The sequence below is a fragment of the Nicotiana tomentosiformis genome, chromosome 6 (genome assembly GCF_000390325.3).
Source record: "Nicotiana tomentosiformis chromosome 6, ASM39032v3, whole genome shotgun sequence".
NCBI lineage: Eukaryota > Viridiplantae > Streptophyta > Magnoliopsida > Solanales > Solanaceae > Nicotiana > Nicotiana tomentosiformis.
In genome coordinates, this window is record NC_090817.1 from 72,814,126 (window position 1) to 72,830,083 (window position 15,958).

Below are 15,958 nucleotides of genomic sequence, written 5' to 3' on the forward strand. Positions count from 1 at the left end.
TTGGGTTCGTTATGTGGCTGAGGGCTGGGTTTTGCAGTAGAATGTGAAAAATACTTGGGGAATTTCTATGTTATCATTGGGTTTACGGTGCAGTGTTAGAGAAATTGAAGAAATAGCTTCGGATTCGCAAGAGGTCTTTCAGCACGGGTGTATTAGTTGAGTGCATAAGGAGGGTATGAGATAGCAGATGGGTATTAAAACGATGTGATCTCGTGATTTGGGTCACTCGGGATGAGTGTTGTTTGAGGTACGTTATGTGTTTGAATAAAACTATTATTTCAAAGGCAAGTTAAGAATAAGTTGGAAGAAGTTGAGTCAGTTCGTAATGGTTTGAATCAGCATGTTGTGGAAATGATCAGTTCCTTCAGTGTGTTAAGTCTATACAGGTGATTCATAGTCGTATGTGCGGGCGTGACAGCCTCCGTGATTTGATTGATTTGGAAGTATTTGATTCTGAAGGTTCTGTTATGTGTAAATGGATTCCGGAAGAGTTATGGCAGTTTAGACTACAACTTGAGGTTTGCATTTTTCTGTGATTATGGGAATTCGGTTGTGTGTTGCAATTATTCTTCCGAAATGAGTTGAGTGAAAAGGGATCTAGCCGATGAAGTGTTTATTTTATTGGTGGTTCAGGGGTTATGATGAAATTCTTGTACTCTCGTGTAGCGGAATGATAGGTGAAGTGAGCGGTATGGAAGTTGGAAGTTGAGGATCAAGGTTGCGGTTCGGTTTTGATATGAATGTCATGAGCTCGGAGGAGCAGGGGAGGATTTCAGATGTTTAGAGTATGCTGCCACTATTTTTGGGCAGCCTGAGAATGGTTGGGTTGTGGAAGAAGTGTTGGGTATTGAAATGTAGATGCTTGACTTGCCCTATAGAAATAGCATGGTCGATATCCATTGATGTTCAGATTTGACTACCTGGTGCGGAAGGTTGTGGGAGCATATCCCACGTGAAGATCGTATAGGTGCAGCGTATTAGTCATTCTGTTACACCCCATGTTTTCGTACGTAAGAGTACATCGTAAGACAATTGATGTAAGCTCAAACATGAGGTCATTTTTGAAAGTACATAAGGTAAGTTAATCAAGTTACCTTGGAGGTTACAAATCTTTAATATCATGAATAACAAGTACCAAGAGGGCTGAAAGACTTAGAAGCTAAACAAACTGAAGAAAATAAGTTTTGTTGAAAGTCGACAAGTTGGAAATATTATAACATGTACTCTTGGGATAAGAATAGGGTTCTTAACATGATAAGGAGGTTATGCTATGAGTTACTTTAGTCATATGATAGTCATGTATTACATTTTAAAGTCAAGCGAGTTTTGGAACAAAATTTGGTAAAGGTCATCACAAGTTACATTCATAAATGTGCTGAAAATTAGGTCAAATGTAGCTGCAATTTTCTCCCAATATACTTGGAATTTGTTACACCTTGTGCATCCCAAGGTGACGTATAATGAATATGAGACTTGTTAATCATGATTCAAATGAGTGTAAAGTCATAATATGACCATATATGATATTTGGGTACAAAATATAAAGTTTGAAAAAAATCGGATTTAAGTTGCGGAAAAACCGACTAAGGATTTGCCTTATAATAAAGCTTTTTGAGCAATACATTTCGTGTGTTATATGAGGTATTTTGGGACATATTATATACCAAATTAAAGGTCTTGGAATTTAGTTTCCAAGCTCTTAACCATTTGTTGATACGACATCCGGATAAAAAGATACAAGCGTCGGAAGAAGGGCCAATGTTAAGGTGCCAAGCTAGCATCTTTTTAACTTTTCAAAAGTGGATATATATATCCCTTATGTCGTCTCTTTATTCATTTTTCCACATAACACGACCAAAATAAGATCATAAACGTACCTTTAAGCTCTCTACAAGGGTTTCAAAGAAGATTAACATCCCATGTACGAAATCAAGAAGCGATAACATTAGAACGATCCCTACGACGTAAGTATCGTTATATCACATCTCTTTTTCTTTGTAGTTTGAGTTTTGGAAGGTACTTCATAGTTAAGAAAATGCCTACTTTCTGTAATTAAGCTTTTAAATATCAAGGAAGGTTGATAAATTCGTTTCCTAATAGTTAGAACGCACAGGACGGTGATCGAAAGCCGTGAGTTCGAATATTTATTTCACTTTTAGTGAATTATTTTGTAGTCCACTCATGTTGGCCTCTTGTGCTGCTAATTTATGGAGTTTTTAAGGATAAAGGGCGTGGATAAATGCCACATGCGGTAGGGTAGTAGTTTGGTCGCTCGTCGTTGCAGTTTCAAGCTACTTGATAACTTGTTGATTGGGTGTGTTATGGTATATTTGGAGTTTTTGTTGTATTAAATGTCCCAAATTATAGTTAAGTTGTTTTTGAGTTGCTGATTGTATTGTGTTGTTGTCTCACCTATAGTAGGCTTGAGGGAGCAGTAAAATCAGGGGATATACTGCCCTTTTTTGTTACAGATTAAGTTACTTTATTTATAAATGAGAGAGTCATTCATAACATGACAATAGCTTCACTGACATTGTTATAGATTATGGTGCAGTGAGATGAGTTTAGCATTGTTATTGGACATATTTCTATAAGGTATGTTAAGGCTATCCCTTCTTTTCTTTTGGCATGATCCATATGATACAATCAAAACAAGCAAATGCAGAACTTTCACGATTGACTTTATTCTTAGAAGTGCTAGGGGTGCCTAGGTTCTTGATTCCCCATGTGTCCTATTATTATATCGCATGTTCATGGGTCTCAGAAAATACATAAGTTGATAAAGTTTATTTCATGATATTAACCTAAGGCATATTGATCTGTTGACATCTCGAGAGATCTTATTGACTTACTCCTTATGCATTCCATTCATTTATACATGTATATTTACGCATGACTAAATGACGTTATATACGCGTATATTATATTTATATGGGGTATGTGAAAAGGTTACGGCGTTATATATGCACCACCACTTGATCAGCTGGTATACGATGATAATTTCACCCACAGAGGCCGAGATGATATGATGGGTTGCGCTCAGAGGCTTGATGATTTTATGTACGCATATACATATGCATGATATGACATTTATACGCACATGCATGACATTATAAATGTTTCATGATTCACAGAGCTATTCAGACTTACAGGTTGAGTCCTTTACTCCATGTTTTTTTCATGTCTTTTATATACTGATTTCATGCCTTACATACTCGGTACTTTATTTGTACTGACATTCCTTTTATCTGAGGACGCTGCATTTCATGCCCGCAGGTCTCGATATACAGGTTGACAGTCCTCCTAGTAGGCTATCAGCTCAGCAGAAAGTGTTGGTGCACTCTAATTGCTTTGAAGTTGCCTATTTGGTCAGTATAATTTGGACATGTATTGATTGGTATGGTGGGGCCCTATCCCGGCCTTTATTATGTTTATGTATTCTTAGAGGCTTGTAGACAGATGTCATGTATATAGATACTTGTATGGCCTTACCGGCCTGTGTTTTGAGTGTACAAATGATCATGTCGGCCTTATAGGCTCGTATGTCACATGTGTAAGTTTCTATATCATGTTGGGTCATCCTATGTCTAGTATTCCCTTATGTTTTATTCTGGTTATCTAATGGTAGCCCTTCTGGCCCATTTACCTATAATGGGGTGATAAGAAAAATACGTTATGTTGGTACTCGGTTGAGTAAGACACCGGGTGCCCGTCGTAACTCTCTGATTTGGGTCATGACAAAAGTGGTATCAGAGCAGATCTGTCCTAGGGAGTCTACAAGCCGTATCTAGTAGAGTCTTGTTTATGGGTGTGTTGTGCATCACACTTATAAGAAGGAGGCTACAGGGCATTTAGGACTGCTACTCTTTCTTCTTACTCTAGATCGTGTGGTAGAGCTCAGTTGTAAGAATTCAAACTCCTAAATTCTATTTTATTCATAATATAATGATACCTACATCCAGAAAGACAGTTGGTAAGTGATTGAATGTGTTTGTGGAAGAGTTGAGTAAGAGAAGCTCGATTTTGCATCATACTTATGAAGAGTAAATCTGAGGCCTTCAGCAGATCATGTGTGTACTAAGACGTGTAAAGTTATTGATAAGGAACCCTAAGGCATGGATATCTATCCACCTATATGGTATAAAGCAATAACAGAATCAGAAGGTATATATAAGTTTCAACAAGTAAAAGAAGCAAGGTGAAGAAGGGTATGAGGTACCCAGTTAGTAAAGATTATCAGTATTTACAATTCGGACAAAGAAATACAGTAACAGAGATATATACAATTGGCCACACCCATCTCAGTTATGCCCTATGAGAGCTAACAAATATAGTTTAGGAGAAGGATGGGATATCAGGATCCAGCTGGGATTAGAATAACCCAAAATTGTGGATGGACTATTACCATTAGCTAACATTTACGAAGGATAGTGCAAATGTGGTAATAGATCGCCTTGTGAGACACCCAGATGGTGAATTCTAGAATAGTACAGTCATATATGAATACTAGAATGTTCAGAAATTTCAGAAGATAGGCAGCGGATCTTAGAAGGGATAAATATTTACCTTAGTATGACTCCCGCCCCTAGTAAAAAAAAGAGAATGTTAGGCATCCCGAAAAACCAGTGAGATGAAGCAGGGGGAGCTAAAAGTGAAAGAACGTTTTGTTAAAGTTTTCAGAATAAAGTGATAGGAGAATAAGAAGACAGTAAATGAAGCATTATGAGTGAGATATGATAAATGGGTGATAACGATAAATCAAATTATGACACAATGACAGAATCTATAGTCAAGTGAAGGAAAAGACAAGAGGTGACAGGCCTTGAGACAATAAAAGAGTACAGGCAAAAGGTTATATCCTCATTTCGAGAAATGAGTTGGTGACTCCAACGTGATTACCAGAGGCTAAGTCAGACCTATATAGTAACAGAAATTAGCATGGTCTAGTAAACAAGATAAAATCGAACATGAATTAGAGACCGGAGGATTTGATAACAGTTGACATCGTGATAATTTCAGAGATCGCGTTCCGGCAATTATAGAATGGATAACAAAAGAATAATCTTTAAAGGTCATTCAGGAAGACGGTTCCCTAAAGCAAGCACTATGAGCAGAGTTAAGCTTAAGGGACTAAGTGTGCCAGTTACACTGGGTGTCACCTTCGTGCGTAAGAAATTCAGGTATCCCTGGTACAAAAGGGTTACCGCAATGCAAGTAAGAGTCCATGAAGATGTGAAAAGACGCCAATTGTGAAGAGGTAAAACATTTATAGGTAAATCTTCATAGCATTAAATGTTATTACTCCCCTAAAGGGGGAAGATGGTGTGATATGGTATTAAGTCGGAGTTATGTGGTTCAGGTAACTATGGAATAGTAAAGGAAGAATATGGTAGAAAGGTGAAAGGAATGCAATTGCATTTATTCAGATCCTACGGATATGATACGACTCCAAAATATTATGCAAGCACGACGCGGGGGAGAGGCAGTAAGGGTTCCAACACTAGATGTTATTGATAAATAAGTACAAATGAACACTTGATACATAAGGAGCCAGTGTGAGGGGTAAGTTAAGACAAATGACATAACCCAAGAGAGATTACGCAGAATATAGATATGAGAATGGACCAACGAGTAGTTAGTAGCTGATTCAGGAAGAGCCTAGTTATGGCTAGACAAGAGGATACAGACAAATCAGCAGATTGTGCAAGATAAACATAGTGAACCCCAACATAGGGAATTCAGTCTCGCATATATGACGTCGTAATCCTTGAGAAATATTCAGATAGGAGTTGGGCTTGTTAAAGGTACCGTATAAGTGTTACGAAAATAAAATACGGTGCCACTGGGACGACAGTCAAAAATTTCAGTTCATAAGCAACCCTACGAGCACAAGGGCACGGAGGTAAATAACTAAGGATAATTATAGACAAGTAATAACATCAAAAATTCTTTAGGGTATACAATGTAATAAGCTCGCAGCTTTACAGGAGTCAAAGGGTCTCCCTTAAGTACTACAAAGAAAGACTAGCTGAGGAAAAATAAGGAAGAAGGCTTCAACTTAAGCATAGTGATATAAAGAATAAATGGTCTTGTAACAACAGTCTCACAACAACATTGTATGCACTCCATTAGAAAGTGGCACATATCGTGGCTAATGAACGGGAAGAAGAAAAAAAAATCAAAAGGTGATATTTGAGATCATATGAGTTATAGGAAATTCTAGTATTCGTGGGCAATGAGATAAACCATTTATTCATGCAACAAGTGACATAACGACCAGGAAAAGTAATTGCTTACGTTTAAAGGCAACTGAGAAGGCACGAAAGGAAATCTATGGTGCTAGCAAGTTAAAGGAAGGTTGCGAGTAGTATGAATAGATATGTGTAGGTCGCAAGCTAAAGTATGGTAGAGCGACAAAGTTTTAGGTAGATAGGAGTAAGGATAAGAAAAGGTGAGTGAGAATATGATGAGAATAGGTAAGTCCTCGGGATTAAACCCATCAAAACAAGAGAGATGATGGCTTCCGTAAGTTATAGAAAGCTCGGTACAGCCTGAATGAACTTAGAGGAGTCTAAGACTAGGAGCAATTAGAAGAGATGAAATGTTGCCCTGGTAGTAAAATAAGGGTATAATGGTGATAGATAAGAGAATGACGTGTAGGACTTTGATTGAGTAATGATTTTGAGAAAAGGGATTTCATGAATTGCACGGGATTAGAACCCATATGATGAATCACGTTAGGATGCTATGAAATATGGTTATTGAAGTATAGTATCATCCCTAAGTGGATCAGGCAAATCACTTCAAATGTTCCCCAATGAGACGTGAGTCCTAGTGACAATGTATTACGTAAGAGGTTTCAAGTTATCAATGGTTGATTATGGATCAACATTAAGGTGAATCAACAATAGATGGATAAAAGTTACAAAGTATGAGATAAGATTAGGCCGTCATTCTTAAGATGAACAGTAATGAAGAAGAACTAAGGGACTTAGATTTATACATACAGGATAAGCAGCTAGAGAATAACCTGGAGTAGGGTAGAAGACCTCGGTAATAATAAACTGAACTAAGTGTTATGGTATAGTATAACCGACCTAGATGTATTAAAGTTATAAGCATATATAATCGAGGCTATGAAACAAGATATAGTAATGGTCGTACGTTCGACAAAGTACCGAGAGAAGAACTTCAGTACACCTATAAATGCCCTGAGGGACAGCTTGTCATAGTTTTGTATATGTTCACAAAGTGTGGCATAGAGATTGGCTAACAGCTGGAGGAAAAAGGAGAGAAGAGTCACATAGGTGCATATACAAAGTCAGAGTCGTACATGTTGCATGATAGAAGGTAGCAACATTTACGAGATTGAAAGGATTCCGACCACAAGTCGTAGTGTGAGAAAGAGGCCTAAATGGGGGAATGCCTTGGGCTTTGAATTTATTCACAGAACAATGCCTAGATAGCAAGGACAATATTAAAGTATCCGTAAGAGCTATAGGTTATGAGACTGATAAGCACATCAGTCAGCATTCGAGGACGAATGTTCCAAAGGGGGGAATGATGTTACACCCCATGTTTTTGTACGTAAAAGTACGTCGTAAGACAATTGATGTAAGCTCAGACATGAGATCATTTTTAAAGTACATAAGGTAATTTAAATATGTTACCTTAGAGGTTACAAATCTTTAAGATCATGAATAACAAGTACCAAGAGGGCTGAAAGACTTAAAAGCTAAACAAACTGAAGAAAATAAGTTTCGTCGAAAGTCGACAAGTTGGGAATATTATAACATTTACTCTTGGGATAAAAATAGGGTGCTTAACATGATAAGAAGGTTATGTTATGAATTTTTTTAGTCGTATGATAGTCGTGTATTACATTTTAAAGTCAAGCAAGTTTTGGAACAAAAGTTGGCAAAGGTCATCACAAGTTACATTCATAAATGTGCTAAAAATCAGGTCAAATGTAGCTGTAATTTTCTCCCAATATACATGGAATTTGTTACACCGTGTGCGTCCCAAGGTGACTTATAATGAATATGAGACTTGTTAATCATAATTCAAATGAGTGTAAAGTCATAATATGACTATATATGATGTTTGGATATAAAATATAAAGTTTGGAAAAAATTGGATTTAAGTTGCGGAAAAAACAACTATGTGGATCGAGGTGGTGCTGGTGTGGCATGTTGTCCAACCAACTTGTACTTGATGAGATGAGGTTATTGAACCTCGAATGAGTGCTATCATATTTGATTAAGGTATGTTTGGAGGAATAACGTCTCTAGTCAACTTAGAATTTGGCTATGGTTCTTATCATGAGAGAGAGCTCCACGACTCGTTGATATGATGAGTGGTTAGGAGTATCTACGTGTCTCTTTCATCACTGGCAGTGTACGATGGTTCAAAACTAAGTTTTAATTGATATGAGGTTGTTACCGGTACTGGGTTTGTTATTGAGCAGCTATTATGGCTGGAAGCTATGGCTACGAGTATCTTAGTTATGTGGTATATCATGTGTTTACATTTCTGTATTATGATTATGGCGTGATATATCTTGTTCATACTTATACAGTGTATAGATGTGAGAATCAGGTCTTGTAACGGATTCTGGATATTGGAGATTTGATTCCAAGGTTGTGGGTTAAGGCTAAAGTAAGGATTTTCAGCTAGGTTATGCGGTTAGGCTTATATCGATTGGGTGATGTGGGATCACCCACGGGTATGTGTACGGGGAGGTTATATGTCGATTTGATGGCTTTGGAACGACTATTGGCACGTTCGAGAACGAAGGTATGTTTAAGTGGGGGAGAAGGTAACGACCCGACCGGTCGTTTTGAGCATTTGCATTCGGTTCGGTAGTTTGAGGTTATGAGTAACTTCGTATGGTGTATTACGACTTACGTGTATTGCTGATTTTAGTTTTTGAATGGTCCGGGATTGATTTGGAAGAATAATTCTCAATTTCGAAGCTTTAAGTTGGAAGAGTTGATCAAGTTTGATTTTTGTGTATTTGACCTCGGATCGAAGTTTATATGGTTTTGTTAGGTCCGATGGTGATTTTGGACTTGGGCGTATGCCTGAAATTGCATTTGGATGTTCTAGAAGGCTTTGGCACTATTTGGTGAAAGTTGAAAATTTGAAGGTTTGAAATGTTCATAAGTTTGGCCGGGATTTGACTTTGATGTTATCGGGTTCAGATTGTTGTTCTGAGAGTTGGAATAGGTTTGTTATGTCATTTGGAACTTATGTGCAAAATTTGAGGTCATTCCGAATTGATTTGATGTGGGTCGACACGAGCCTTAGAAGTTGAAAGTTCATTAAGTTTGATTCGAGATGCGATTCGTAATTTTGATGTTATTAGGTGTGATTTGAGGCTTCGAGTAGGCATGTGTTATGTTTTGGGGCTTGCTAGTATGTTCGGATGGGGTCCCGATGGGCTCGTGTGAGTTTCAGATCATTTTCATGTTTTTGGGCAGATTTGGTTTTGGTGTTTCGCATCTGCGCATAATGGAGCTCAGATACGGGTACAACTTCTACGAGGTTTGGGTCGCCTCTGCGAGATTCTGGCATGGTCAGGTGTTTCGCTTCTGCGGGTGAAGGGTCGCAGGTTCGGTGGTCGCATCTGCGGTAAATGGATCGCAGATGCGGGATTGAGGCTGGAATTAATTGTTCGCTTCTGCGGTAGTATTTTGTGCTTCTACGGTCTCGCAGATGCAGTAGCAGTTGCGAAGGTGCGGTTCTTGGTCTGGTAAGTTGAAGTCGCAAATGCGGGCTTGCAAGTGCATGTCTTGTCCACAAATGCGGAAATCCCTAGGCAGAAGTTTATATATCGAAATTTTGGTTCATTTTATTACAACTTGAGATTTGGAGCTCAGTTTTGGGCGATATTTGAGAGGATTTTCACCATATGAATTGGGGTAAGTATTTTTGACTCGGTTTTGATTATATTCCATGATTCCATCTTCAATTTTGACAATTGATTTATGATTCTAAAAGATAAATTGGGGGGTTTTGTCTAAACTTTTCTAAATTGAATATTTGAGATGTGAAAATCGATTTAGAGTCTGATTTGAGTGAAATTAGTATGGTTGGACTCGTATTCAAATGAGTTGCCAGAACTTGTGAGTTTTGTCGGGTTCCGAGGTGCGGGCCTGGGTTCACTTTTTGGTTGACTTTGAGTATTTGATTAAAGATTCGACCTTTATCGTTTGGGTTTATTTTCTATGGCATTATTTGATGATTTGAGTTGCTTTTGGCTAGTTTCGGGCCGTTTGGAGGTCGGTTCGCGCGGGATGGAGTTTCTAAATTGTCATTTGGCTTGCTTGGTATTTGATTTGGCTTGTTCGAGGTAAGTACCATATCTAAACTTGAATTTGAGGGCAATTATCCCCGGAAACCATGTTATATGAGATGTATTGGGATGTTGCACATGTTAGGTGACAGATGTGTGGGCGTGCACCGGAGTAATCATGATCTGAGTTGACTTTTAGACTATTATCATACTTGTTTTGCTATCATACCTTGTTATATTCCTGTTTTTCCTACTTGTTTGATTATTTGAGCTGTGATTCATGTTAGAAATCATGTCTAGGCTATGTGTTTATTTCATTGAGACCTAATGAGGCTATTTCTATTGTTTTAATATATCTGACTTAACTGTAGTTATACACTCGGTCATAATTCTTCATTTGCATATCGTATCTCAGTCTCTGTTCATTATTCATTGTTATATCACACGTTGTTGTTGTTGTTTTCCACATGTGGTACTGTATGGGTTGAGTGATATGAGATTGTGAGCCCTTGAGACTTAAGAGGTTGATGACGTAGGTGGGCCTTAGAACCTTGTTGAGAGATATTTGGATTGGGTTGCACGCCGCAATATGCCAAATTAGCTTTATTGTTATTTGGATCGGGCTGCACACCGCAACAGGCCATATTGGCTTTATTATTATTTGGATCAGGTTGCACGCTGCAATAGGCCATATTGGCTTTTGATTAGCGCTTGGGCAAGATTTGCCCCTTCGGAATATGACATGCCAGCAGTGGCCATAGCCACAGTGATATATACACGTGCTTTGGTGAGGGGCTTTTGAACCAAGCACCCGTACAATGTTGAGTGATTGTGTGTGATGAAGTGGGATATTTGAGTCAGGCACCTTGAGTATGCTGAAAGTGAGTGTACTTGATGATATCATTATGAAACTATTTACATGACATGTATATCTGACATATAGGCATAGAGATGTATTTTTCTTATGCTAGACGGTAATATGACATTTGATGACTTGACATGTAGGCATATAGATGTATTTTACCTCATGCTAAATGGTAATATGACATTTGATGACTTGACATGTACATTGACATGTAGGTATAAAGATGTATTTTCTTATGTTAACTCGTAAACAAAAAGTCTTATCTGATGTTGTGAATTGAAAAATACAGTTCTTTTTTATAAACTCATATCTAAATGATTTCCGTGGTAAGATTTGGACTTTGACTGTTATACTTGAAAATCATGTCTACTTTTCCATAAATGTGAACGAGCTGAGCGTAATATCTCTTGAGTTATTTACCATTATTGTACTAATTATTTTATACGAGTTGTTTTTGGCAATTGGTGTTGGACACTGACCTTCGTCCGAGCTCATCACTGCTTTCAACCTAAGGTTAGATTTGTTAATTATTGAGTACATAGGATCGGTTGTACTCATACTACACTTCTGCAATTTGTGTGCAGATCTTGGAGCTAATGCTGTTGTGCATGGCGGGAGTTGGTATTGAAGATGTACCCGTTGTCTGGACATGGCTTCCATTGTCCTTGGTAGTTTTAGATTTGAGTTCTGTTTATGTATATTTCAAATAGAGGTTATAATTTTGTTTCATACCAGCTTTGCAAATCTAAAGTCTTAGTAGCTCATGACTTATTCTACCAATCCTTGGGTTATTGTATAAAATTCAATTATTTCACTTCTTAACTCTTATCATTGTTATTTGAATTGTGCTGGTTGTTATTTGGCTTACCTAATGGGTTGGGTTAGCTATCATCACGACTAGATGGATATTAGGTTGTGACAATTTTAGCTTTTCATTTCGTATTTTAAGACTTTGAATAGCCTAGTTTAATGATTTATGACTTGCATGTGTGGTCCGTTTTGATTTCCGGAAAGTTTAAAGGTAATTCTTTCAAAGAAAATTTGATTTTAAGACTTAAGAGTTATTGGAGTTGAACACGGTCAACATTATTAGTAAACGATTGATGTTTGGACAATTTCGGTAGGTTCATATCATGATTTTGAACTTGTACGCATATCTGATTGGGGTCCCGGGTGATCTGAGGCCGTTTCAGTGCTTATTATGAAAAGTTGGAAAAGTGAGTTTATGAACATTGAAATCTTTGAATTTTGAAGCTAGATTCTTAATTGCAGATGTTATTTAGATGCTTTGAGCTTGCGAGTGTGTTCGAATGAGGTTTATATATTTGTGTGGATGTTAGGGGTGGGGCGCAAAGGGCCCAGGTGAGTTTTGGGGTGGTTTTCAGCATTTTTGCATAAATTGCAGCAGCTGATCTGCTGCTGGTGTGGTGTGCATCGCGAACGCGGAGCTTGTCTTGCGTTCGCGAAGGGTTATTTGGGATGGGAAGATTTTACTCTACGTTAACACGAAGGTGAGCTCGTGGACACGATGGACTGATGGGAATTGGCTTTTTCGAATGCGGCTACCGATTTGCAAACATGTAGGCTTGGCCACTTAGGGCTAGTGGATCTTTCTTCATCGCGAATGCGACAACAGTGTCGCGAACACGGAGGCTTGGGGGCTGACAGCCTTTGCGAACGCGAGAAGACCTTTCCAAACGCGATGATCAGTCGATCATTGGCCATCGTGAATGCGAAGAACACATGACGTCCATGTATATAAAGGGCTGAAAATCAGGATTTAGTCACTTTTCATCATTTTTGAGACCTATGTCATGATTTGAGGAGAATTTTAGAGGATTTTCATCCCAACTTATAAGGTTAGAAAATTTTATTTAGTTTTGGTTTATTTTCAAGAATTTTCATAGATTTTCATTCCTAAATCTAGTGTTTGTTATTTGTTAAGCATGCATGTAGAACTAGTTTTTTTACATCTAGTTGCTTTATGTATTATGTCTTTCATGTTTAATTAAATTGAATCTTTGATTGTTCTTATTCTGTTAATAGCGGTGTTGAGCCTGTTGTGATATTGCATAGTAAGACTATTGAAATGTTGATTTTGCTATTGGTGCAAAAGTGGTGACTAATTTTCATACGGCGAGTTATGTTCAATCACTCTTCATGATATTATTTGTGCGTCCCATCTTGCTTGGTACTACTTTATATGTCTATACTTGGTGAGGAAGAGTAAATTGATGAAGGGTGTTTCCGTGCTAAATTGATGAAGGGTGTTTCTGTGCTTGTGAAAAAGAGTGGTTATGAACGAAGGGTGCTTCCGTGCTTCTTTATATTATTACTATTGCATGAAGGGTGTTTCCGTTCTTGTGAGAAGAGTGATTATGCACAAAGGGTGTTTCCGTACTTGTGAGGTTGGGAGTAAAAACACGAAGGGTGACTCCGTGTCATTTGATTGCTATTTCTTATTCCTTGCTTTTACTATACTAATTGAGAACTTGGCTATGTTGTTTCATGGTTGCTTTGCCTATTTCTTTGACTTGAGTTGTTGTGAAATGCTTGTTTGGTGTTATTTTAAAATTATAGTCATTACATTCCTTAGTTGCTTCTTTCATTATCCCTAGTATTATTACGTCTAGCTATTACGCTCGTTATCTTTCTCGTTATTTATTTTGCTTTCGTACTAGCTATTTTCCTTTATTGCCCTTCTTGCTATATCTCTCATTATTTTTCCTCGTTATATCACTGCGTAAGTTTATATGTGTGTCTTGTCTTAGTCTCGTCACTATCTCGTCGGGGTTAGACTTGACACTTACGGAGTATATTGGGTCGGTTGTACTCATAGTACACTTCTGCATTTCTTGTGTAGATTTTGGCACCGGACTTAGTGGTACTCAGAGGACGGACTAGCTTGCTTGATTAAGGAAACTCGAGGTAGTGCTGGACTCTCGTCCGCAGATCTTGTTGTCACCCATCTTTTAGACCTTCTATTGTTTATTCGTGCCAAATAGTGTATTTATAATTTCAAACGTTATATTTAATAATTTGTAAAAGCTCATATACTCAGTGACACCAGTTCTAGGAGGTTTTAGACGGTTGTTGATTCTAGTGTTGTTATTCATTACTAAGCTTTATCCTTTATTATGATATCATGATGTTTTATGCCTAGTTTTGATCCTTTATTTCCGTTAAGTTTGGCTTATCTAGCAAGCAGTGTTAGGCACCATCACGACCCTCTTAGTTGAAAATTTGGGTCTTGGCAATATTGTGGTTAGCTCATCTACAACAAAGGTAAATATGTGCATGCTTAACACAAAGCCTGGTACAAACCCATGTAAGGAGGAACTCATCCGTGTCTTCTACTATGATTCTCACACTTATGACAACTTTTTCGTACGTATCCTTTATGATATTCATATATTTATTTGACATGAATTCTTTTCTAATAAGAATTTTAACATTTCACATTTAAAGTTTTTTTTAAAAATCAAACTAGTCTATAAAGTAATTCTAATATTAAAATGTATGCATAACAATACTGCATTTTTCACTCATGCATAACAATAAACAATGTTCATATTATAATTCATGTATAACTAGTCTATGAATTCACCAATTTAAAGAGTATTTGGAAGTTCAAATTAAAAATTAGTAAGTGAAATCCGTTACTCGCTCTATTCAAAAAGGAATACTCCGTTTGTTTTAATTTATACCGAATTACTGTACCGAAATCGCAAATTTTGGTATTTGGTATTCGATATTTTGGTATTCGGTATGGTATTTCGTTTAATTTTTAAAAAACAATTGGTATTAGGTATGGTATTTGGTATTTTAAAATAAAATACTGAAATAGCGATACCGTATCAAAATATATATTATATTGCACAGTACACATATTATTGATTATAACATAAATATAAAAAATTTAAAATTTTGCAATTTCTTTATTCTCTAAGTTCATCAATTAACTCTAAGCAAGTAAGAAAACATTTCTAATGATCAAATTTATTCATTTATCTACCGTTTTCTCTCTCTAGGTTGATATTTGCTAGTTTTGGACAAAATTTTTGTCAACAAATATTTTTAGTTTTGTACTTTTGAGTATTTTAATTAAGAATATTACCGTCTATGACTCTATGTGCTAGTTAGTATTCAAACCGAATAAACTGAAACTACCGAACCGAATAAACCGAAATCGAAGGGAGAAAAACTAAATCATACTGAATTTAATTAGGTACGGTATTGGTATAGCATTTTAAAAAATCGAATACCGAAAATATCAAACCGAAATATCTAAATATCGTACCGTACCGTACCGGCCGACGAACACCCATCCTTACATGAATTGTTGAGACCCACTCAATATAGACCTGCATTGTGTAGGCATACTTCCAAGTAGAAGAGTTAATTATTTAATTTTAGGTGTAAATTTGGATATACTGTGAAATTTGGTCTTGTTTGTTCCGATATTTTTTTTTGCTGCTATAGTGATGTTCTATTATAGAAAATACATATTATAATATAACATGAAAAATTAGTTTCAATTTTTTTTTTACCATTATAGTGAACTGCTGTATACAGCATAATTATACAGAGGTCTCGCCGTAGATTCTTTAAATTATAATAATAAAATTTGTATATTTAAAACTATATAAAAAATATTATAAGTTAAAATAGTTAATAATTTAGCATATCAAAAAAATATTTAAAAAAAGGGTCAAAAAAGCTTTTCAAATACTTAATAGATGTGCCAAACAAAGTAAAACACACAGGGAGTAGGAGATAATAATATGAAAGGATTT

General features: G+C 36.8%; 2 long non-coding RNA genes across 2 annotated transcripts in view; one reads left to right on the forward strand and one right to left on the reverse strand.

The window, feature by feature from the left end:
- Window positions 1-15,850, reverse strand: part of LOC117278414 (uncharacterized) — a 41,861-nt gene extending 26,011 nt beyond the window's left edge. The window contains exon 1 of the long non-coding RNA XR_004508790.2: window positions 15,463-15,850. This is a non-coding gene — a long non-coding RNA (uncharacterized lncRNA). The remainder of the gene's footprint in view (window positions 1-15,462) is intronic.
- On the forward strand, window positions 2,565-12,005 carry LOC138893338 (uncharacterized). Its single transcript, XR_011408657.1, has 3 exons — window positions 2,565-2,595; window positions 3,277-3,368; window positions 11,747-12,005. It is a non-coding gene; the product is annotated as an uncharacterized lncRNA (long non-coding RNA).
- Window positions 15,851-15,958: the final 108 nt, after the last annotated feature.